This window comes from Canis lupus, unplaced genomic scaffold (assembly GCF_048164855.1).
Source record: "Canis lupus baileyi unplaced genomic scaffold, mCanLup2.hap1 Scaffold_334, whole genome shotgun sequence".
NCBI classification, from domain to species: Eukaryota; Metazoa; Chordata; class Mammalia; order Carnivora; family Canidae; genus Canis; species Canis lupus.
The window spans coordinates 23,130-28,968 of record NW_027326557.1 but is presented as its reverse complement, the minus strand read 5'-3'; the positions used below and the strand labels follow the sequence as shown (position 1 = coordinate 28,968).

General features: G+C 35.0%; 1 pseudogene; it reads left to right on the top strand.

The window, feature by feature from the left end:
• The first annotated feature begins 2,847 nt into the window (after window positions 1-2,847).
• On the top strand, window positions 2,848-2,975 carry LOC140629896 (U2 spliceosomal RNA; annotated as a pseudogene).
• Window positions 2,976-5,839: the final 2,864 nt, after the last annotated feature.

Here is a 5,839-nt window from a genome sequence, read left to right as displayed (position 1 = left end):
GGATGCCCCTCCCCACGAGCTCTCACATGCATGGGCACGTGTTCTCTCACTTTCTCACTCTAAAATAAATAAATATTTTTTAAAAGAAAGAAAGAACAGAAACAATTGTTGGAACTATGTCTTGATTTAGGAGAGAAGAGGATGGAAATTGAAGAAGCTGCCCTTCCACAGAAGCACTGAATCAATCCCCTTCTTATTAGCAAGAATGAAGCAGAGCATTTATCCACAAAAACAAAGAAGGGGTCAAAAGTGGCCGTAGACACCATTGCCTTGCTCTTATTAAATACATTATCTGTAGTATAGCTAGTATTAGTATATTAGTGAGAACCACAAAAGATGTTTATGTATGCTGTTAATACTAAAAGATTTATATTCTCTTACATCTTAAAAACTGATTTTGAATGTATTTAATATTGTCTTTGTCAATAAATGTACAAAGATGCTTGTATTTGAAATAAATAAAAATATATTAGGGAATAATTCTAAAATGTAATTAATATTGGTAGGGGTTTTATAACCAAACTCAAAGGGTTTACCCCTTGGGGTGCATCAAATTGAAGGCAACACATGGAAGTATTGAAAGCAAGTAACTTTTTATCACTTGTTGCAAGTAAGGAGACAAAGAGCTTTCAAAACACCATCTCCTCATTGGGTTAGTACAGGAAACTTTTATTCAGGGCATCGGGAGTGCTTCAGGAGGTGGGAGCAGGGAGCTTGCAGATGCACTTGTTGGTTCGATTGCACGTACTTAGCATGTCAACATGTTGTGCATACATGGTATGTTAAAAAAAAATGGCAGAAAACCCCACCCGTAGGAGGGGCTCTTAGTATTATAATCACCTAAAAGTAACTTTGGGTCAGCTCAAGGGGGCTTCAGAGTAGACCCTCAGCTCCCATCTGGCTCAAACTGGCTCACATAAGGGGCTCCCAGGTGAGACACCCAGTTGGGCTTCTCCTTGGCTTGAACTGCTGGTTCTACAAAACAAAACACATTCCTTATTCCTTGATTAACTTCCCATTGCATCCGAGCTCTCAGTGTCATCATAGGAGTTTAGAGACCATAATTGTGGAAAGTTGTGTGTATGCGGTAGGTGGGGCGGTGGAATGGTTAAAGTTAAGCATTAGAAGATTTAAAGGTTAAGATGTTAACATTGAAAAGTTAAGAAAATCAATTCAGAGAGTCTAAAGACCTGTTAAAGACTTTAATTTTTTTCTTATCCAGAATGGTGAGGCATCAGAGAATTTGAAGAAATGGAACAAAAGGGTCCATTCCATCTAAGTTTCAAAAAACTTTCTCTCATGGAGAAAAGTTATGAGGCTTTTACTGTAATAGCAAGAGAGGAGAGAAAGAGATGGAAAGAGACACACAGAGAGAGGATGATGATAAGGACCTGAATTTGAGAAATAATAGTAACATTTGGGGAGGAAAGGACAGATTGAAGAAGCCTGAGAGATGGTGGTGGTATTTATTGAGATAAACCCTAAAGGGTCAGTAAGAGAATAATTTGTCAGGAAGCCCTGGAAGAGGTGGGGGAGAGGGAAATGATTCATTTATTTTTGGATACATCCAATTCCAAATTCCTGTGGCCAACCCCAGTTGGTCTATCCAGCAGGCAGTTTTTGGAGTGTACATCTGGAGCCCAGAAAGGCATTCTAAGTATTGAAATGTTGGATTCATTAGTTTAACCTGAAATATTGCATTCCGACCCTGTCCTACCATTGGTATATACCCTCCTGTTCATGCTTTTTTGTACTTAGACTACTTATATATGTCCATAAATAATAACAGTGTTCTGGTTTTTTAAAAAAATAGCTTGCATAAGTGGTACCAAGATGTGTTTACACTCACTGTTATGCTGATACATTGATCCAGTTCAGAGGTTGGCAAACAATGGCCCAGGGGCCAAAATCTGATCCACCACCTGTTTTTGTGCAGCCTTCAAACTGAAAAAGTTTTTTTTTCCAAATGAACATTTGCAATCAATTTGATGATATGAAACATTAACTTTGAACCTCAATTAGATGAAATTTTACCCCATAAAGGGAGTCCTATTTTTCTCATTAGTAGACTTGTATTACAAAATAAAATAAAGTAGTACCTAATTTTTACTACTATATTTTGAATTAAAAGAAAAAAAAACAACCACCCACATGGAAATTTTTTCTGGAACTACATAAGTACCTATATAATACCCTCAACTGATAGCTTGGCTTGTAAGATCTAAAAAAGTAAACTTGATCAAGGGAATTCATTAATATTGACAATTGATGCTTTTCCATTTTATAAGTACATGATTATTTATGTATCCATTAATTAATAAACTACATTTCATTGTTTTGTATTTTTTGCTATTAGAAACAATGCTTCAGAACTATCTTTATGTGTGTTCTTTTACACATGAATGACACTTTATCTATGTATGAACTTAAATGTGGTTTTGTTGGCTTAGAGGGTATGTGTACCTTCATCTTTTTTATATATTGCCTATTCATTACACAAAGTGCTCTGACAGTTTACATCCCAATCAGTGGTGGGAGAATTTCTCACCAATAACTTAACCAATACTTGTTAATTTCTTAAACTTTATATAATGTAATTAATATAATTTCATATTTGAACTATGAATTGCTTAAAAACATGTCTTGTAGTTTCTAAAATCTATTTTTAAATCTATCAATCTCTTTCTATTGTATGGACTTTTTTATTAAAAAGTTGATCTAACGGAAACTGACATGCAGATATTTACAACATAGTATATAGTCAATTTGTATCAACGTTCCATGTGTTCTTGAGAAGAATTTGTATTTTATAAATGCATTCTGTTCTTTCTATAAGCAATTAAAGCAATCACTTCTCGGCCTTTTGGCTGAGATCAAGTGTAGTACAGGCAACCAAACCAATCATTTATAATGTTGAACTCTATCATCTACTTTTTATTTTAAGATTTTATTTATTTATTTGAGAGAGAGAGATTTGAGTGAGAGAGCACATGAGCAGGTGGTAGGGGGAGGGGACCGGGGAGAAGCAGAGAGAGAAGGAGAAGCCCACATGCCATTGAGCAGAGAGCCCAATGCGGGCTCCATCCCAGCATCCCAAGATCATGAGCTGAGGCAATGCAGACGCTTAACTGACTGAGCCACTAATGACCCTATCATCTACATTTGCCTGATTTATTGAATTACTCTTACAGAAAGGCATGCATTATTGCAAATTAAATTTCTCTTTGACCTGTTATCAATGATTGCTTTATATATTTGGGCCTGTATTGTTAGATACATATAGATTTAATTTTGTTTTGTGTTCCTAGTAAATGGCTCCTTCATCATTAAGTCATGACTCTCCTTTTACCCAAAAATCTACTTTCCAATATTGATAATGATGTATCAGCTTTCATTTGCTTGCTATTTCCAGTTATATTTTTCTCCATATCTTTATTTTCTATCTTCCAATAACAGGATATTTTTTAAAAAATCTCTCAAAGCACTAGGTCATTTTATTTTTCCAGTTTTAAAATTAGTTCTTTCACAGAAGACTGTATTTTGTTGGCAGGTAATGTACTTGCTGATATACTTGCAGATCTTTAAACCATCATATTGTGCATTCTCTATTTACCATACTTTTTTTTTGCCTCTCTTTTATTCTTTTCTTAACTTTTATCTATGTAAGCCCATTTTACTCCCTTAATTCTTTTGAATGTGCTCATTTTATTCTTAATTGCCTACTCTTAAGTTTAAAAATAATTAATAGACTTTATTTTTAGTTCAGTTTTAGATTCATAGAATAATTGAGTAGATTGTATGTAGAGTCCCATATATAACACACCTCCAGCCTTATTATACAGTTTTATTTTTAAAATTTTGCACCAGTGTAACAGTTTTATTACAGTTAATGAACCAATATTGGTACAGTGTCATTTACTATAATCCATAGTCTGCATCAAGTTTCACTCTTTGTTTTGTAGAGTTCTATGGATTTTGACAGATGCATAATGATAGGTATGCGCCATTACATTTTCATACAGAATGGGTTTACCTGTGCTTCACTTATTCATTCCTTTCCTCCCTTCCCCGGAATCCCTTGCAACCACTGATCTTCTCACTGTTTCCCATCATTTTGCCCTTTCCAAATTGTCATGTATTTGGAATCCTCTATTATGTAGCCTACCCAAAGTGGCTTCTTTCACTTAGCAATATGCATTTAAGCTTCCTCCATGTGTTTCTGTAGCTCAATCGTTTTTTTGTTTTGTTTTGTTTTTTTGTTTTTGTTTTTGTTTTGATAATGAATGCTCTGCTGTATAGCTAGCTGTGCCAGTTTGTTTATCCATTCACCTACTGGGTTGCTTCCAGTTTAGGACAATTACAAATAAATATTTGTATGCAGCCTTTTGTGTGGACATGAGTTTTCAACTCATTTCGGTAAATACCAAGGAGTGTGATGCTGCATCATAGAGTGAATATGTTTGGTTTTACAAGATGCCACCAAACTGTCTTCCAAAGTGTCCTCACTATTTTCATTCTCTCCAGAGAGAATGGGCATTGCTGTTGCTCTGCATTATCTGCAGCATTGGATGCTGTTAGTTTTTTAGATTTTAGCTATTCTAATAGGTATGTAGTAGTGGTATCTCATTTTTATTTTAATTTACGATTCCTAATGATATATGATATTGATAATATTTATTTTTTATTAATAGACTATATTTTTAAAATAAACTATTTTATTAACAGGTATAATTTTAATTTCTCATGGGAGAATTTTTCCCTTACCAGTCCAGACAGACAGCAAATTTCCTGTCCCAACGTGTGCTAGTGGATTAACTTTTGCCTGTTTCCATTTCATAGGGGTTACATTCCTCACAGTCATTTGGGTTGTACAGGAGTCTCAGAATCAACTTTTGCTCAGTGGTTTCAAATCCATATTTTCTACCTGGTAGTGGGCCATAGGATTCCAGATAGCCATGATGCTGCTGTAACCCTGGCATATGTGATTCCTCTTTTTTATTTTTATTTTTTGGTTTGGTATCCCCTCCTAGTTCCCCGAATTTGGCTTTTCCATTCATTCTCTCATTCCTAACTATCTGTTAAGTAAGGCATCATCTAGGGGCACCTGGGTGGCTCAGTTGTTTAGGCCTCTGCCTTCAGCTCAGGTCATGGTCTCAACGTCCTAGAATCAAGCCCCACGTCAGGCTTCCCACTGGGTGCTCTGTGGAGCTTGCTCTCCCTCTACCTCCCCCTGTTTGTTTTCTCTCTCTCTCTCTCTCTCTCTCTCTCATCTCTCTCTGTCAAATAAGTAAAAAAATAAGGCATCATTTAAACACAGCCTCTCACTTTATGGGCTAGAAGCTAAATAGTTTACAAAATTACTGAGATAATAGAATTTTATAATGAGGATACGTGAATATTTTTCTTTATTTACATTAGGAAAAAAAATTTAAATAAAAAAGCTAAGTTACCATCTTAAGAAATAGAAAAGAGAAGAGCAAAGTAAAACCAAAGAAGCAGAAGGAAGGAAATAATGAAGAAGAGATGGTGGGGTTTTTTTTTTTTTCACATTTTAAAACAGAAAAATAACAGAAAAATCAGTAAAAAGAAAGGCTGAATTTAAAAAAATTAATAAATTTTATAAAACAGTAAGAAGGCTCCAGTTGTGAACTAGGAAGGAGGTTCTCACCAGATCATCATCATGCCGACACCTTGACCTTGGACTTACTAGCTAAAGTCAGAATTAAGGAAAATAAATTTGTTGTTTAGAAACTACCCAGCTGCCTCTTTCACATCAGCCTAAAAAAATACTATAGCTATTAAATAAATTGAATCCATAGCTAAAATCATCCAATAAAGA